The 20786-nt window shown below is 34.1% G+C and overlaps 1 pseudogene; it reads left to right on the top strand.

Annotated features, from left to right (window-relative positions):
* The first annotated feature begins 4081 nt into the window (after nt 1-4081).
* Nucleotides 4082-4945, top strand: LOC127564124 (glyceraldehyde-3-phosphate dehydrogenase-like; annotated as a pseudogene).
* The last annotated feature ends 15841 nt before the right edge of the window (nt 4946-20786 follow it).

The raw sequence follows: 20786 nt of genomic DNA, 5'->3' as shown, positions 1-20786 counted from the left end.
GAAAATTTAAAAATTATTGGTCTACCTGAAGATCATGACCAAAAAGAGTATTAAGAGCATTCTTCAAGAGATCATCAAAAAAAACCTGCCCCAATATTCTCAAAAATAAGGGGGAAATAGTTATTGAAAGACAAAAACTGTTGGGAAAAATAAAAATTAGTATGGCAGAAACTAGGTATTGACCTACACCTAATACCCTACACTAAATAAGGTAAAAATGGGTTCATAATTTACACATAAAGAGTGATATTAAAAGCAAATCAGTAGAATAAAAGAGAGTTTATCTCTTAGATTGGTGTAGAAGGTAGGGATTTGTGGTCAAAGAAAAACTGGAATACATTACTAAACACAAAATAGATAATTTTGATTATTAAATAGAAACGTTTTGTACAAACAAAACTAATGCAGAGAAGATTAGAAGGGAAACAATATACTGGGAAAAATTTTTACAGTCAAAGGTTCTGATAAAGGCCACATTTCTAAAATATATAAAGAACTGAATCAAATTTATGAGAATTCAAGCCATTCTCCAATTGATAAATGGTCAAATGATATGAACAGAAATTTAAACCATTTCTAGTCATATGAAAAGGTGCTCTAAATAAATGATCATAGAAATGTAAATTAATACAATGTAGGGGCAGCTAGGTGGCTCACTGGACAGAGCACTAGCCCTGAAATCAGGAGGACCTGAGCTCAACTCTGATCTTATGCTCTTAACATTTCCTAGCTGTGTGATCCTGGAAAAATCACCAATTGTCTCACCAAAAAAAAAAAAGAAAGAAAGAAAGAAAGAAAGAAAAAAAGGACAACTCTGAGGTACTACTATATACTTCTCAGATTGGCTAAGATGGCAGAAAAAGGAAATGATGAATGTTGGAGGGGTTGTGGGAAAACTGGGATACTAATACATTGTTGGTGGCGTTGTGAACTTTATCCAACCATCCCGGAAAGCAATTTGGAACTATGCCCAAAGGATTATCAAACTATGCACACTCTTTGATCCAGCAGTGTTTCTACTGGTTTGTATCCCAAAGAGATCATAAAGAAGGGAAAAGGAACCACATGTGCAAAAATCTTTGTGGTAGCCTTTTTTTGTAGTATAAACTGGAAACTGAGTGATGCCCATCAGTTGGAGAATGGCTGAATAAGTTGTAGTATATGAATATTATGGAATATTATCGTTCTATAAGAAAAAATTATCAGCATGATTTCAAAGCAGTTTGGAGAGATTTACATGAACTGATTATAAGTGAAGTGTGCAGAACCAGGAGATCATTGTACATGGCAGTAACAAGATTATAAGATGATCAATTCTGATGGGGGTGGTTCTTTGCAGTAATGAGATGATTAAGGCCAAATCCAATAATCTTGTGATGAAGAGAGTCATCTACAGCCAGAGAGAGGACTGTGGGAATTAACTATGGATCACAAGATAGAATTTTCAATTTTTGTTGTTGTATGCTTGCATTTGGTTTATTTCTCTTGTTTTCCCTTTTTGATATTATTTTTCATGTGCTACATGATAATTGTATAAATATGTATATATATATATATATATATATATATTGGATTTAACATATATATTTAACATATATATATTTAAATTCTTGCTATCTGAGGGGGGTGAAGGTGAAATTTGGAACACAAGGTTTTGCGAAAGTCATTGTTGAAAAATTATCGATGTAAATCTTGAAAATAAAAAAAAGCTTTAGTAATAATAATAAATTAAAAAATTTTTTTGCATCAATATTCATTCTGGAGATTGGTCTATAATTTTCTCTCTCTCTTTTGCCCCTTCCTGGTTTCAGTATCAGTGCCATATTTGTGTCAAAGAAAGAATTTGGTAGTAATCCTTCTTTACTATTTTTCCAAACAGTTTACATAGTATCGGAATTAATTGTTCTTTAAATGGTAGAATTCACTTGTGAATCCATGTGACACTGGAGATTTTTTCTTAGGGAGTTATTCAATGGCTTTTTCAATTTCTTTTTAAAAATGGGACTATTCATGTATTTTATCTCCTCTTCTGTTAATCTGGGTAATTTGTATTTTTGTAAATATCCATCCATTTTCATTAGATTGTCATATTTGCCACCATGGAATTCAGCAAAACAGTTCCTAATTATTTCTTTAATTTCTTTTTCATTGTCGGTAAGTTCATTTTTGAAGCTGCTGACTTGTTTTGTTTTTTTTTTTCCTTTTTCTGATTAAATTAACCAAAGATTTTTTTCTATTTAGTTGGTATTTTCATAAAATCAAATCTCAATTTTCTTTATTAGTTTCAGTAGTTTTCCTAGTCTCTATTTTATTAAGATTGCCTTTGAGTTTCACGTGTCCTAATTTGCTATACAATTTGGGAGTTTTTAATTTGTTCTTTTTCTAGCTTTTTTGTTGCATGCCTAATTCATTAATCTACCCTTGTTCTATTTTATTTATGTAGTTATTTAGAGATATAACATTTCCCCTAAGAACTACTTTGGCTACATCCCATAGGTTTTGGTATGTTTTCTAATTATTGCCATTTTTTTTTGGATGAAATTATGGATTGTTTCTGTGATCTGTTCTCTGATCCACTCATTCTTTAGAATTAGATTATTTAATTCCCAATTTCTAGACTCACTTTCCCTAGCTATTTTTATTTTTTTAATATATATATATTTTTTTATTGCATTCTGATATGAAAAGGAAGCATTTACTACTTCTGCCTTTTTACATTTGATTGTGAGGTTATTATGCCCTTATACATGGTCAATTTTATGTAGGTGCCATTACCACTGAGGAAAAAGGTGTATTCCTTTCTGTCCCTATTCAATTTTCTCCAGAGGTCTATCATATCTACTTGTGGGATTTCTTTCCAGAGGGGATTTATAGATTATTTCACTAAGTATTTCCCCATCCTTTTCTAGAATATTGGGGCAGCCTTCCTTAATGACCTTTTATAGAATGCTATCCAGGCTGTTTTTTGGTCATGGCCTTCAGATAGGCCAATAATTTTTTTAAATTGTCTTTTCTGGATTTATTTGCCAGTGAGGTATTTCCCATTTTCCCCATTTTTCATTCTTTTCAGTTTGTTTGATTTTTTGCTGTCATAAAGTTATTAGCTTCAATTTGCCTTGTTCTAATTTTTGATGTGTGATTTTCTTGAGTTTGCTTTATTTTTCTATTTAAGGAGTTGTTTTCTTCAAACAATGTTTTTCCTTCCTTTTCCAAACTGTTGACTCTCTTATTTCTTTTCTCATTTTTTTTTTCTTTTCTCATTCTTATTTGTCTTTTGACATCTTTTATGAGCATTTTTTTTAAAAAAGCTTCTTTGCGTTTGGGAGCAATTTATTTCACTCTTTGAGATTTCTTCTGTGGACATTCTGTTCTCCTCTGAGTTGGTGCTTTGGCCTGCCCTGTCACCATAGTAACTTTTTATGGTCAAAGATAATTTCTGTTTCTTTTTTGTTCTCTTCCCTTCTCTTCTCTTCTCTTCTCTTCTCTTCTCTTCTCTTCTCTTCTCTTCTCTTCTCTTCTCTTCTCTTCTCTTCTCTTCTCTCTCTCTCTCTCTCTCTCTCTCTCTCTCTCTCTCTCTCTTTCTCTTTCTCTCTCTGTCTCTATCTCTTTACTTTTAAGGTGGAACTCTACTCTTGGTGTAAAGATGGCATTGTCCTAAGCTTCCTGTGACGTTCTGAGGCTTGACTTAGAACACAGCACCCCCTTGTATTTGCAGGCTGTTGCTTTGCCTGCTCTGTTCAGGAAACAGCCTAGTTTCCCAGAATTTGCCTTCTGAGCTGGACCTGGAAGCTGCCCCTCTGATTTGCTCCTCTGCCGAGCCAGAACTGAGGGGCTTAGTTGCTGATTTAGACCCTCTCACCAGCTTTCCCAGAGTCTGACTGAGCTGGACCAAACACCCTCCAGTGAGACTGACCTTTCCTGAAGTTTTTTCTGTCTATCTTGAGCTGGAGAATGGTTTCATTCCATCAGACTCTGTTCAGAGGTTTGGTTTCATGTGATTTTCGAGAGAAACTGGGAGAGCTCTAGCAGCTTCCTGACTACTCTGTCATCTTGCCTCCACCCCCAGAATTCTCCGGTTTATATGTTTCAATATGATTCCGCCCATGTCAACTTCAAAGGCACAGTCAAGGTTGAGAATGAAAATCTGTATCAATGGGAAAATCATTATCATCTTCCAGGAGTGGGATCTTACAAACATTAAATGGGGAGATGTTGGAGTCAAGTATATTGTGGAGTCGACTGGCATCTTTACCACCATGGAAAAGAGTGAGGCTCACCTGAAGGATGTAGCTAAGCATGTCATAATCTCTGCCCCTTCTTTTGATGCCCCAATGTTTGAAAAGAGTAAACTATGAGAAATGTGATAATTCCTTTAAGGTTGTCAGCAATGCCTTCGGTACTACCAACTGCTTGGTCCCCTTGGCCAAAGTCATTCATGATAACTTCAGCATTGTGGAAGGACTTATGCATACAATTCATGCCATCACTGCTGCTCAGAAGCAGCAGATTGCTCCTCTGGCAAGCTGTGGTGTGATGGATATGATGCTACCCAAAACATCATCTCTGCTTCCACTGGTATTGCTGTTGATGTAGGCAATTTCATACCTGAGCTGAATGGAAAGCTCACAGATATTACTTTCTATGTTCCTACTTCTAATGTCTCCATTGTGAAGCTGACCTGACACTGGAGAAACCTGCCAAATATGATGACATCCACAAAGTCGTGAAGGAGGCAGTAAAAGGACTCTTGAAGGGCATCTTGTTATACACAGAGGACCAGCTTGTATCCTGTAACTTTAACAGCAACACTAACTCTTATACCTTTGATGTTGGCACTGGTATTGCCCTCAAGGACCATTCTGTCAAGCTCATTTCCTGTAATGATGACTATGGTTATAGCAATCATATAGTGGAACTCATGTTCTACATGACCTCCAAGGAGTAAAGTGGAAAGTCACAGATCCCAAGACCAAAAAAAAAAGGGAGTTCCACCACTGGGGAGCTCACATTCCTAACTTATGTTTCTACATTGGTGATCCCATAACACATTCACATCTTTTCCCACCGCCACTCTTGTAGTGGGGGGAGAAGCCTGGAGTCCTATCTATCTATATCTATATCTATATCTATATGTATGTGTATATATATATACATACATATATATATATTTTTTTTTACCATCAATAAAGTCACCATATTAAGTGTAAAAAAAGAAATTTAAAATGTACTTTGGCTTATGCATTATGATCCCAAATGTGTAAAATGCATTACAATTTAGGAGACTATACTAACAAAAAAATTTTATTAGCAATCAAACTAAAGTCCAACCCTAAGTTACATATAAAAGTAGACACCTGGCTGCCAGTATCTTCCATCTTCCATTTTTGGTACTCATTTGATCAATCTTTTCTAAAAGTGCCCTTAGGTTTCACACTGCCATGGAAGAAAAATTATCTCAGATATCTATTTACACTGATGTTTTATATCTTCATATTAACCCCTCTTAAGAGTAGCTGCAATTAAAAAAAAAAGTACTTACTTAATTCTTTACAGAGGAAATTTTTCTTGCACAAGGCATCCTTAGTAAATTTTCATCCTCCTTATACTCATCATAGGCTTTGTGCTTTGAGGAAAACATAAATTTAATTCTTTATAGACTTGTATTCTATGACTTCTAGGCCTATAGCATCAACCAGAAACTTAACATTCAAGACTATAGAAGCATTTGTTTCAAGAAGGGAAAAAAAAAAACTTGGAATAGTCCAAATATCTTCAAAATTACTCAGAATCTATTCTATTCTTACCCTGTCATTCTTTTTGAGGTTCAGTTTGCTATCCACACACCCTATATGTTTAAGTTGTATTGATGTACCTCCACTGGAAAGAATCTTAGCTCTCAAGATGGGAGACATTTGTTCACTTACCATGTGCAAATTTGAGTTCCAGAGATTTTATCCTTTATATGAGAGAGAGATGGACCAGATCGATCCTGAACTCACTTTTGTCATCTTGTATTATAATTTGGACAATAAAAAATTCTGTGAGACTAACTTCTTTTAGCAATAGTTGTTATTATTATTTATAGTATACTACATTCTTGAAGAGGATGAAATGGCATCATGAGAATGATGCCTTTTTTCCCCCCATTTATTCTTTCTCTGCTTTCATCCTGTCCTTCCTCAAAAATGTTTTGCTACTAACCACTCCTTCTCACAATATGGACCTTCTCTTATCACCCTTCCTGCCTTCTCATATCCCATTCCCCTCCTATTTTTCTGCATGGCAAGACAGATTTCTATACCCCTATTGAGTATGTATGTTATTTCCTACTTGAGCCAATTCTGATTAGAGTAAGGTTCATTCACTCTCCTACCCCTCTTCTCCCTCCTCTTCTTTGCCTTTTTTTATAAAAGATATTTTGCACCCTTCCACTTCCTTTCCCTTTCTTCCAGTACATTCCTCTTTCACCCTTGAATTTCATTATTTTTTAAAAAAGATATTATCCCTTCAAATTCACCTCAAACCCATATTCTCTTTATATATATATATATATATATATATATATTCTTTCTCACTGCCATAATAATGAGAACATACTAATGAATTACAAGTGTCATCCTCTCATGTAGGAATGTAAACAGATTAATGTTAATAAGATCTTTAATATTTCATTTTTCCTGATTACCTTCTTATGCTTTTCCAAAGTCCTGTATTTGAAAATAAAATTTTCCATTCATATCTGTTCTTTTCATCATGAACACTTGAAAATCTTCTGTTTCACTGAATGACTACCTTTCTCTTTGAAAGGTTATATTTAGTTTTGCTGGGTAGGTGATTCTTAGTTGCAATCATATCTCCATTGCTCTCCAGAATATCATATTCCAAGTCCTCCAGTCTTTTAAACTAGAAGTTGCTAAATCTTGTGTTATCCTGACTGTGGCTCCATTTATTTGAATTGTTTATTTCCAGATGATTGCAGTATTTTCTCTTAGATATGGGAGTCTCAGAATTTGGCTATAACATTCCTTACAGTTGTTATTTTGGCTCTGTCAGAAGGTGATCAGTGGATTCTTTGAATTTCTATTTTACTCTCTGATTCTAGAATATCAGGACAGTTTCCCCTGATAATTTCTTGAAAGATGATGTCCAGACTCTTTTTTTTTTTTTTTGATCTTGGCTTTCAGGTAGATCATTAATTTTCAAATTATCTCTATTGAATTTATTTTCCAGGTCAGTTGTTTTTCCAATAAGATCTTACTGGAAAATATAACTAAATATAACCTAAACTCACATTTTTTCTTTTTTTTTTTTGGTTTTGCTTTGTGTTTTGATTTCTCATAAATCATTAACTTCCATTTGCTCAATTCTATTTTTTAATGAATTATTTTTTTCAATGAGCTTTTGTACCTCATTTCCCAGTTGACCAATTTTGCCTTTTAATGCATTCTTCTCACTATTTTTTTGTATTTCTTTTTGTATCTCCCTTAATTCTTTTCCTAAATTTTCTTCTATCTTTCTTATTTTGTATTCAAAATCCCTTTTAAGTTTTTCCATGATATGAGCCCAATTCTTATTTTTTTTTTTTGGAAGGCTTTGGATGTAGGAGCTTTGACTGTTATCATATTCTGAGTGTGCATTTTTATTTTCTTTGTCACTATCATAACTTTCAATGGTCAGAAATATTTTTTGTCTGCTCATTTTCCTAGCTTATTACTTGGCTTTTAATTCTTTTTTTTTTTTTTTTTTTAAATCTTTGTCATTCTGGCCAACTGAATTTATCTTTGTCTGATTCAGTTTCTCATTTCTCAAAAGGATATAATAATAGTATCAACTTCCCAGGTTTGTTGTGAGGATTATATTGGATAAAGTATTTAATAAATATTTGTTCCTTCTCTAAAGAAAAGGGAAACCCAATAGTTACTTATGTGCTTACCTAATTTAGGCTTCCTTTAATAGTAATCAATGAGTTGCCAATGTTAGCTCTGTTATAAAGCTTAATTTAAAAAAAATAGTCTTTAACATATATGTGAGAAACTTTTTCAGGAAGGTTGAATATTATATCACAATTTTCTATATTAAATATTCTTTTATATTTGACAAACACTAGATTCCTTTCAGCTAATTATTTAAATAAGAAAAGGTGGTAAAGTATAGAATATTCTTATTCTCATTCCACAACTTCATCAAGAATATCTTTTTTGCATATGTTGATTATTTTTAAAGACTTTGTAGAAAGAAGAAGGAGCATGTGGGTCATACATATTTGTTATTTTTTTTAATCTTTCTCAACTACCATGTAAGAAATATACTGCTATAGTCTTTCTGTTTTTCGCCCAGTTATCTGTAAAATTCATTTCTCTAAATTGGATTTTCCGCAACAATCAAATCTGTGTATGCTTGATATGTCTGCATTTATTTGTGTCTTCTTTCCCTCCTTCCTTCCCTCTTTCCTTTTCTTTCTTTCTTTCTTTTTCTTTCTTTTTTCTTCCCTTCACAAAATTTTGATTTCAGTGTGCCTCTTTATGAGCCACAGAAGAAAAGAGGCACATTAAAATCAAAGTTTTGTGGATAAAACATTTAAAGGTCATTGTATGAGGGAAATGAGAAATGAAAATGGTAGTTGGAGTTAAGGGAAAATTCCCATAGAGGAAGGAAAGTAAAAAAAGAAATAGTTTTTAATATAACAAGGACTAGCTTCCAAAATTAATGATGTTCCTTAGAAATGGAGGCACTACCTGTATAGTACAGAATTTTGTGTAATTTGGAATTGCTCCTTCTGCTTCAACAAATAGTGGATCAAGAATTGAGGTAATTATGACATGATATACGAGAAAAGAAGAAAAGAGGCAGAAATAAAGAATAAGACTTCAACTGTTATATAATTCCTAAGAAAGTTAGAAGTTTAAAGTAAGCTTTTTCAGTGGATTTTTCCCCCATTTCACCAATTCTGCTTTTTAAGAAACTATTTTTTTTCCCATTTCACTAAATTTATTTTTAAGGAGTTGTCTTCTTCAGTCAATTTCTGTGCTTCCTTTCCCAAGTTGTTGGCTTCCCAACTAAAAACAACAACAAAAAAGCATAATTCTCCTGAATTTCTCTTCCCCATTTTTTTTTTTAAGATCCTTTTTTGAACTTTTCCAAGAAAGTTTTGAGTTTGAGACCGGTTCATATTCCTCTTTGAAGCTACACCTGAAGGCATTTTACCTTTGCTCTTTTCTTCTGAGTTTGTGTTCTGATCTTCCCTGTCACCATAGTAGCTTTCTGTAGTCAGAGTTCTTTTTGCTTTTTTGGCTCTGAAACTAGGACACAGGGAAAATTGTTCCAAAATTCTTTTTTTTTTTTTTTTTTTTTTTCAGGGGAACAGGGCCCTCTCACTGACTGCACTGGGGGCTGGTGGAGCTGCAGTTTTTTTTTTTTTTTTTTTTTTTGTTTGTTTGTTTGTTTGTTTTTCCTTTCCACTGTGCTGGGTGGGCCTGGCCAAGTCTTGCCTATTAAGTTGAGGTTCAGCTTAATTTGTCTTCCTCAGTGCAGTGGAGGTCTCACAGTTGGTATGTTACTGCACTGGCTTTCTGAACCAGGACAGAGTGGCTGTATTTTAGCTGTTCCCTGCTAGATTTCCTGAAGTCGACCTCCCTACATAGGGCTACATTCTCCCCTGCCCATTTTAGATAGACCTTTTCTGAAGTCGTTTTATGATACCTTCAGCTGGGTAATTACTATATTTCAAATGTTTGTGAATTCTATTACTCCAAAATCCATTCAGAGGATTGATCTAGCATTGGTTTTGAGGAAAACAGGAGAGCTCAGGCAACAGCCTGACTATTCTCTGCCATTTTGGCTCTGCCTTTTCCTAAAAACATCAAACAAAAGTTTAAATGTGGAAGAGTAGTTTGGGAGACAGAGGATCTGAGTTCTAATTCCAACTCTGCTCATTATTTACAGAGTGACCTTAATTAAGTCACCTAAACTCTCTGGGCTGCAGTGTCCTCATCCATAAAATGAAGCTGTTGGTCTAAATGTCTTCTAAGTTCTCTTCTAATTTTTCTATAGAATAATTAATATTTGAAAAATAAATTCTTGAGCTCTTAGTCACCAAGAGGTTTTGAAAAATAAATTAATTTTTTTTCTGTTACTTTCTAAGTTTAATAATAGAAAATAAAATTTTGGTTTTCTTGAATAATAGATACAATTTTAGGAGTGTTACATATGTGGTGGGGCAAATGTAGCTTTTCCTTGTAAATATCTGTTTCCTTCTTTTGATAAAAGCCCATGAACAGTGTTCTATTCAATATCTACTAATATTCTTTTTTGGCCACATCTATGATTTCATTGGTGCAGCTGCCTTCCTAGAAGGAAATTGCCTTTACTAATGAAGATCTGCAAGTGTTCTGCTGCCAAGAGTGCATTGGAGCCAGACTGAACCTCCTTGCAATTGCAGATTTTCAAATTTTCATTGTTAATATTTGTACATTGGGAATTAGCAGAAGCTAAGAAGTAACACTTGATTTATTGTTTGGTTGATTGCAAAGACTTAAGAAAAGGATAGAGAAAATGCTAACAATGTAGAATATATTTTAAAATGCATTATGTTTTTAGAAAGCATGTTAAACATTTACCTGGTCACCCCAGTTCTATAACTACATAATTTTAGAGAGTTATCCAAGAGTTTCACAAAGCCAGTGTCTTGCTTTGTGTCATATAGAGAAGATATGTCAAAAGCTCAATTTGAATCTGAGTCACATGACCTCAGGGCTGCATCTTTCTTATTCCTTGATGTTCAGCATTAACTAACACTGGGTGAATCACGAAACCTCTCTTATCTTTACTTTTCATTTGAACAACATAGTTGAGCTAGATTTATAGCTTTGATATGCCATAATTTAATGACACAAATAAAAATGTTTTTGACAAAAATAATAAAAGAATCAACAACTTCGTGCCACAAAAATCCTTCTCATATATACAAACATATTTACTTACAAAGAAAAGTTTCTCTTGATAACATTGAGAACTCTATACATAAATAGATTTTAGTTATCATAAAATTGACTGTCCCAAAAGAAGACCCAGTTTCTCACATACAGATGTAAAGGATACTTTTATCCAATTTAATTGGAATTATATTCTGAGGACTGAATTAGTGGGATATGGTATCATTAAGTGCTTTTTATACATTAGGTATTGCGTAAATAACAGAATGTTTTTATAATTTGTTTCTCCCAGAAAATGAAGAAAAGGTATCAAAGTAATAAAATAAGTATTTGAAACTGGTGAATACAATAAAAATATTGAGAATGCCTGGAGCAAAATCTTTATAGGCAACTAGGGCAGATATTTATCTTTGCCTATAGAATTTAGGAACATTTAAAATTAAAAGACTTGATAGTTTTAAAAAATACAAATGAATCAAAAAGCTAATGGATCAAATTGCGTCTAGTCTATATGGAGATGGAAATGAGACTTTTCAAGTAAGGAAATGTTTTTTATTATAAGAACAAATTGAAATAAATATAGAATGAAGAAGACATCCTCCCATACACACACATATCAACCATCTCAAAAATCAAACTTTTTAAACTGACATTTCTTGAAGGGAAGTGAAATAATTCAAATAAATGATTGATTCTTCATTATTCAAATGGGAATAGAGGAAAGCAAAGATAGATAAACAAAGACACATTGACACAGGAAAGTTGAGATACAGAGAAAGAGACATAGGAAGATAAAGACAGAAACAGAGAAAGAAAGAAGTTGGAGGCATTAAATGAACTTCTCAAATTTACAAGATGATATCAAATCTAAGATCTGAAACTAGGTTTACTGAATTTAACTCCAAAGATTTTGTTTTCAAAATCTTTGATCTTTTAATCAGGAATGCTCACATATCCTCTATACCATTTTTGTTATTCATTAGTTTTTCAATCATGTCCATTTCTTTGTAATTTTTTTTTCTTTTGACAAAGATACTGGAATGGTTTGTAATTTTTTTTCCAGCTCATTTTACAGAAGAAGAAACTGAGCTAAACAGGATTAAGTGACTTGCATAGGTAAATATATGAGGCCATATTAGAATGGAGGTCTTTCTGACTCCAGGACTGGCTCTCTACTCACAGCATCATCTAGCTGCTATATATATATATATATATATATATTTGGATGATTAAAAATCTCCTTTTCCCTCTTAATAGTACACAAATTCTGCAAAGTAAGTCATATGTGTAAACCAATGTCTCTTACGTTGGAAATATAGTAGTGCAAGATTTTTTTTAATATTATATATTATGTGCCTAGTATTATGTGATTGTGGCTATGGTTCCTTGGAACAGGAACTACTTTCTTGATTCTTGCAATATTATTTTTTCTTTTTACAAAATTATTATGACTATATCATTTCTGAAAATTTTCTTTTTGGGATTCTTTCAGGAGGTGGTCTTGGATTATTTTAATGTTTTCCTTTTAACCCTTTTTAATCCTTTCCTTCAGTTTTAATAGATCAAATAGCTAATATTTTTATAGAGATTATTATGTGCCACACCCCTTGCTAAGAACTTTTCTTATTTATTTGGTTTGCAACTATTATCTCATTTGATTCTAATAACAATCCTGAGAAATAGCTGCTACTATTAACCTTATTTTACATATGAGAAAATTGAGGCAAATAGAAGTTAAGTGACTCGTCTGGAGTCACAACAAAAGGTCTAAGGCTAGATTTGAACACATTTCCTTTGGATTTCAGGCCCAATGTCCTTCAACATTTTTGGTTATAATTTTTAGAAAATCCAAAAAAAAAATTCATATTCTTCTTTGATCTGCTTTCTACATAGTGTTTTAAAGTCAGATAGATATCATATATTTCCTTTCATTTATAATATTATTTATTTTGTTCCAATATTTCTTACTCTCTCACAATTATTGATTTCTGTTTATTGTATTTTTACTTTTATGGTAGTTCATTACTTGAAAATGATTTACTAGTTTTTCTTCTTGTTTCAAATCTTTCCTTCAGAGATTTTATTTAATTTTAATCTCTTATTCATTTATTTTAATATTTCATATAGTCCTTTAATATAACTGGAAAATTCTTCATTTCAGTCTTTGTTAGAAACTTATTTTGTTGTTTTGGAGTTATTCTCTTCTATGCTAGACATTTTGAAGCCTCTGAATACTAAACATATGTAAATTTCTACGGGAAATAAATGTACACAGAAGCAGAAGCATATGCACATATATATGTGTGTGTGTGTGTGTGTGTGTATGCTTCTGTGTATATGTATGCAAGTGTGTGTTCTTATGTGCACATTCATAGACACAATGGTTGGGATCTACTTTGATTTACTGATTTCTACAGCTTTAGTCTTTAGTTTCAGGCCAGAGCTTTGTGCCAAACCTAGGTTCTACTCTCCAGTTAAGATTTCAATTGGGTTTTAGCCCTTATTGGTCTCATTCTGCTTACTTTAACCTCTGGAGGCTGAGCCCCTAGGTTTGTTCAAGGGTTCTTGTTTCGTATCTCAAGCCAAGGTGTTGGGGAGACATCAGCTAGATAAATTTCTGAGGTTTCCCAGCCCCTCCTGGTAAATTTCTGACACTACTGTGATCCTTCTGTAGGATTCCTCCACTTTCTTTTCCTCTGAATACAAGCTCCTTTAAACAGTATTCCAGCTTGATATCGTATGCTGATATTTACTCTACTAGCAGCCCTCATCCCTACTGCATGCATGGCTTGCTTTTGATCAAGGTTTATTCCTAATCATTACTCATCCTAATGTAAATTTCAGGGTTTAAGTATAGAAGGTATGTGGAAGCTGATCAACCTGCTTCTGTTTAATTGCACATTTTGACTATAAATCAGTGCTATTATTGAATGATAATATCAACTTTAGATAGCTTCCTATAACTTTTTGTATGTAATATAGAGAGCCTGGTCCTTCCTCCTCAACTATGTATTCAGAGAAATCTGCTTCTGTTTCTAAAAGTTTTAAATTCTCTTTAAATTTTATTTCATGAGCCTCCATTGATGTATTTATTAGCCACAAGGCAAATTGTTCAAAATAAAGACATTTAATAAGAAAAAAATAATAAAAGTAAATTCTATCAATGAGAATGCTATCTAAAATCTCTATATATGCACAATGGGAAAAATGGACATTGATAGTGATCACTTGAGGGAAATGCACACAAGAAATATGAGATCAAGGTACATATATACAGCATCAACATTCTCCTTTGATATTACAGAGCTGCCAATGTATTCTGATTATGCCTAGTTTCTGCACTTTGTTGTCCCTTTTCCCCTAGGTCTCACTTCTCTTTTGTTCTTGGTCTTTAGCTATCCAGATATTTTTAGGGCTATCTAATATTCTTCCCATCATGCTCTGGGGATTCTATAGTTAATAATATTGTACCCAGCAGGAGAAGGATATTGCTATTTCAGCCAGAGTTTCCAGGCCTCTTATCAGCAACCTCCACTTAGCTTTATTCTACCAGAAGATAATGGCCATCACGAACTTAGAACTAAATTCTCTTCTATTGTCTCCTCACACTTGCTCAGTTTAACTTTTATCTAACTTGTACTTAGAAATGTATTTTAACTCTTAGCTTTTATTATACTCCCAAGTCTATGCAAATTATTCCCAGGAATCTACTTTCTAAAAGGGAAAGGAAATGAGTAAAACTGTGGTGAGGTAACTAGATTTATTTTACTCTAATCATGTTTCTTTACTCTACAGAAGTCACAAGGGTTGTACTAGATAGAGAAGCATGAATAAGATTTTGAACTTTGTTCTGCCTACATTCTTCCCTACATCCCCTCCTCCAGTGATAATCTAGCTCCACCAAAGGAAAACATGTTCAATCTTAGACACATGACTTAACTTCACTGGTCCAGAGTTTCTATGTATGTAAAATGAGGAGTTTGTCTTCAATAATCTTTAAAATTATTTTGAGCATTAAATTTATGGTCCTAGATTTCAATACTTATTTATAAAGAAGGAAATTTTTAAAGCATATATAAAGGACTTCAACGGCAATTTTATTTACATATTAGAGTACTAGTTTTCCTCCTTTGATATATTTCAATTTAATGTGATGTATATGGGGATATTGGCAACTAGGTTGCACAGTGGATACAGTGCCAGACCTGGAATCAGGAAGAATCAGCTTTCTGAATTCAAATATGGCCCGGAAAACGTACTAGATGTGTGATCCTGAGCAAGTCACTTGATCTTGTTTCCCTCAATTTTCTCATCTGCACAATGAACTGGAGGAGGAAATGACAAATCACTTCATTATCTTTGCCAAGAAAACCCTACACAGAGACACTAGGCTTAAAATATGACTGAAAAAATATTTTAACAATGACAACAATAATACATATGTGTGTATATGTACATATATATGTATATATATAATATAAAAACAAAGGAATTAGACTCAATTTGTGTAATTATTAGGGTGCCCAAAATGGTTATGGGATATAGAGAAAAAATATACATTATATGGAGCAGTGGACATTCCAACTGAGTCACACTAGCCCAAAATTGACTAATGACAAGTGGTATATGAATAACATTTAATATTTTTAAAGAATTTTGTACTAATCATTTCACTTGATCTATATGAAGATGACAACTATGTGACATTGGTATTATAGTTATAGCATTACAATTTTATGCATGAGGAAATACTTAAATTGGTTCAATGATAAGCATTAACTACATGCCAGATATAGTGTTAAGCACTAGTAATGCAATAAAAAATTGAAACTCTTTGACCTAAAGAAATGAGTATTTTAATAGGAAAAATAGCATATATACACACATATAAATTTCCTATATTTATATGTGCATGACTATATATGCACACATACACACACATAAATATCCCATATTATTGTACATGTGTTCATTTACACATAACCAGTACTATTTTGTTATTTGTCATTAATTGGTTCCATAGGGCCAACTACTAGTTAGAAACTACTAGTATGAAATTTTTTTCTTATAATAAGCACAATTTCATTCTGTAACCTAATCATCCCTTCTCATTCAATTCCTCAAAGGGGTAAGTGGGAACTTCTAGTTGGGAGAAATAAACCATCCCAGCCTATCTCCAATTCAGTGAAGTTCCTCCTGCTGCTCCTGTTCCTGCTGCTCAATGTCCTTTCCATTATTACTATATATAGCAGCCACATTTTCCTGTAGAAGTTGTCCCAGGAATTGCTCTACCACCTGCTTGCTTATGAATATAACTTCAGCATCATGAGCTCCAACCTGATATTCCTGTGTATCTCAACCTTCTTTGAGAAGTAGTTGCTTATTTGGAACTATGTTCAAAAAGTTATAGAACTGTGCATACCTTTTGATCCAGCAATGTTTCTACTGGGCCTACAATCCAAAGAAATCTTAAAGGAAGGAAAGGGACCCACATGTGCAAAATGTTTGTGGCAGCCCTTTTAGTAGTGGCAAGACACTGGAAATTAAGTGGGTGCCCATCAATTGGAGAATGGCTGAATAAGTTATGGAATATGAATGTTATGGAATATTATTGTTCTGTAAGAAACAACCAGCAGGATGATTTTACAGAGGCTTGGAGAGACATAAATGACTTGATGCTAAGTGACATGAGCACAACCAGGAGGTCATTGTATAAGGCCACAACAAGATTATATCATGATTAATTCTGATGGGCATTCCTCTTTCCAACAATGAAATAATTCAGTCCAGTTCCAATGATTTTGTGCTGAAGAGAACCATCAACACCAAAAGAGAGGAGTGTGGGAACTGAGTATGGACCACAACATTGAATTTTCACTCTTTCTTTTGTTGTTAGCTTGCGTTTTGTTTTCTTTCTCAGTTTTTTTTCCTTCTTGATCCAATTTTTTTTTTGTGCAAAAACATAACTATATAAATATGGATACATTTATTGGATTTAACATATATTTCAGCATATTTAACATGTATTGAATTACTTGCCATCTAAGGGAGGGAGTAGAGAAGGGGAAAATTTGGACCAGAAAGTTTTGCAAGGGTCAATGTTGAAAAATTACTCATGCATATGTTCTTAAATAAAAAGCTTAAAAAGTATAATAATAATAAAAAGAAACAAAAGCAAAAAACAAAAGAAATTAAAAAAGAGAAATAACTGGTCATGGCCAAGAGCAATACAGCATTGGTGGGGACTATGCAGTATGACTGGGCAAACTTACATTCCTATTGCTCAATCAAGACAAAGTCATCCTGTTGAAGGTGGCATTTGAAATGACTCCTTAAAGAAACAAACCATTAAAAGAGGTAGAAAAATGATGAGAGAAAATTGCAGGAATGAAGAAAACCAATGCCAAAACAAAGAGAGAGGGAGAGTATTGAGAACTCTGTGAGAGAAACAATAAGTTGATCTAATTGTAGAGTGAATGGAGGAGAATAATTTGTGATAAACACTGAAAAAGTAGGATATGTCCAGATCATTTTAACAAACTTTAAATTACAAAGGTTATTCCATTCTTTTTTTTTTATTACAGCTTTTTTTATTTTTTTATAGACAGCTATTGATATGCATGGGTAGTTTTTCAACATTGTTTCTTGCAATCACTTCTGTTCCAATTGTTCCCTTCCTTCCCTCTAACCCCTCCCCTAGATGACAGGCAGTCTCATACATGTTAAATATGTTAAAGTATATCTTAAATACAATATATGTGGCAAATCCATATAGTTCTCTTATTGTACAAGAAAAATCAGATTTAGAAAGGTAAAAATAACCTGGGAAGAAAAACAAAAACGCAAGCAATCCACATTCATTTCCCAGTGTTCTTTCTCTGGGTATAGCTGGTTCTGTTCAACACTGATCAATTGGAACTGGATTGGATCTTCTCATTGCCAAAGATATCCACTTCCATCAGAATTGATCCTCATAGAGTATTGTTGTTGAAGTGTTTAATGATCTTCTGGTTCTGCTCATTTCATTCAGTATCGGTTCATATAAGTCTCTCCAAGCTTCTCTGTATTCATCCTGCTGGTCATTTCTTACAAAACAATAATATTCCATAACATTCATATACCACAATTTACCTAGCCATTCACCAATCGATGAGCATCCATTCAATTTCCAATTTCTAGCCACTATGAAAAGGGCTGCCACAAACATTTTTGCACATACAGGCAGGCCCCTGTTCCTTCTTTAATATCTCTTTAGAATAAAAGTCCAGTACTAACACTGCGGGATCAAAGGGTATGCACAATTTGATAACTTTTTGAGTTTAGTTCCAAATCGCTCTCCAGAATGGTTAGATCCATTCACAAATCCACCAACAATGCATCAGTGTCCCAGTTTCCCTGCATCCCCTCCAACATTCAGCATTTTCTTTTCCTGTCATCTTAGCCAATCTGACAGGTGTGTAGTGGTATCTCAGAGTTGTCTTAATTTGCATTTCTCTGATCAATAGTGATTTGGAACACCCTTTCATACGAGTAGAAATAGTTTCAATTTCTTCATCTGAAAATTGTCTGTTCATATCCTTTGACTATTTATCAACTACAGAAGGGCTTGATTTCTTATAAATTAGAGTCAATTCTCTATATTTTGGAAATGAGGCTTATATCAGAATCTTTAACTGTAAAAATGTTTTCCCATTTTATTACTTCTTATAATATTCTTCTCTAAAATATAATGTTCCCTGGGAGCAGGTTTCTTTGGGGGTGTCTGGAAGCAGCCAGGAGTTAAAGTCCAAATCCTTTATTGTCTCTTTCCAAGTCTTGTCTCTTCCTTGGGCCCAATTAGCTTTTTTAGAGGCCTATCTCTCTCCTTGATTCTGAGAGTTCCTGCCACTAGTCCTTTGCCTCTACCAGCTTCTGTCTTTAACTTCCTCCAAATGTTTCCAAATCCAAAGGTTTGTACTTCAGCCTCCAGCCACAACAAAGGTAGAATATGGAATGAATCTGTCTCAGCCTCAGAAAACTTCTAGTATGCTTCTCCTTTTCTGGCCCTGACAGCTCCTCTTTATGTGTTCCATATATAACCAATCATTATATCACCAGTCATTATATACACCAATCATTATATCACTAGGAAACCATCATTTGTTGTAGGATTAAATCAATGCTAAACTAGATTTAACCTCTATCTCCTCAATTCCACTTACTTAGCATGTTGTGAGAATCCTAACATCTCCTGCTTTCTTTTGTTTTTAGAACATGGGTGATCATGATCTCCCTGACTTCTCAAGGAGGTGAGAACCCCCCAAAAGAAGGTGATCATGTCTTCCCTGACTACTCAAAAAGGGAGTGAAAACACTATAAAAAGGAGGTGGTCATGCCCTCCCTGACGTCTTAGGAAGGGCGATGAAAACACCAAAGGAAATGGAAAATCAAATCAAATTAGCGGGTTTCTGAAAGGGCTCATTTAAAACAGGTATACATAAATCCATCAATATGGGAGGTATTACACATAATTATATAAATTGCATAAGTACATAGTAACACAGGTGAGTAGTGATGTAACAAATAGCATGAATCAACATGCAGAATTATACATGTCCAAAAGTCCTAGAAATAGTCCAAAAGGAACCTATTGTCCATTAGTTCATGTGCCAGGGATCCAATAATTCCTGCAAATTTTGAAGTCCTGCAATAGTCTCATCAACAATTTTTCCTCTCAAGGAATCCAGTGATTCCTACTGGTTTTCAAGTACTGCAACCCTCATCTTGTGTTAGGAAATCCAATGATTCCTGCAGATTTTGTTCTTGGGTCTTCTCCTTTGTTTCGAGGTTTTTCTCTTTTTCTGTCTCTCTCCAAGTACGCGTTGCCATCTATCTGTTTCCTTCTCCCTGTGTAGGAATACAAGCAAATCCTTTCTCCCAAGCAGTTAACTTATCTAATTCCCTTCTGTTTACCACTTTCTCAATCTCTCCTCATCACCTGGCAATTACATTGGAGCTGCTTATTATATTGGAGATGCTCTCACTGGACACCACTCTTCTGTTGGGTTAAAAAGCCTGTATTCTTCCCAATTTTAATACCTTTTTACCATCTGATTGCTTTTTGGCTGATAGATCACATCAGAGTCCTTCCCTTCTAAAACCTTTCTGGGTATAAACTCAGCTGCCATCATGCCCCACCTGTCTTTTGTATGATATCTTGGGAATGGCTCTGCCTCTTATTTCCCTGGATCAATCAACATTCTGAGACCTACTGGAAGCCCTTGTGGCATTTTGGACATAGGGTTTTAGGGCTTCTCTCACCCTGTCTTCTCACTCTATCTCCACACTTACACTGGGCTCTCAGATATTCTAGTTTTCCACACTGAAAACATCGACGATTTTGTATAGAAGTCTCTTGCCAAGAGGGACCTTGTCTTCCCATGTTCATCATAGTCAGGGTATAATAAGCATTTGTGCCCACTGTGGCACAGCATCTTATGATCTCCTCTAAAGGAGCATCTTTGTGTATTCTCCATATGATTCTTCTGCCAACCTCATTGGCATTTTCCTTAGCCAGTTGCCTGATCATTATTCTTGTTGCTGCATTTTCTCCTATGGTTCTTGTGGCAGCTGTTTGCAGATGTCCCACAAAATCTGCAAAGAGTTCATTGGGACCTTGCTCTATTTTTGTGAAGGCTTTACCTTTATCTTTCCCTGGGAGGGAACCCCAAGCTTTTATTGAAGCAATAGCAATTTGCTTATATACTGTTATGGGATAATTAATCTGTGCTGAATTCTCTGCATACTGACCTTCACCTGCTAGTTGGTCAAAGGTGATTTGTATGTTAACTCCAGTTTACCTATTTCATTGGGCTT

This window comes from Antechinus flavipes, chromosome 1 (assembly GCF_016432865.1).
Source record: "Antechinus flavipes isolate AdamAnt ecotype Samford, QLD, Australia chromosome 1, AdamAnt_v2, whole genome shotgun sequence".
In the NCBI taxonomy this organism is placed as follows: domain Eukaryota; kingdom Metazoa; phylum Chordata; class Mammalia; order Dasyuromorphia; family Dasyuridae; genus Antechinus; species Antechinus flavipes.
Note: the sequence above shows the minus strand (reverse complement) of the source record. Positions and strands in the feature narration are given on the sequence as shown.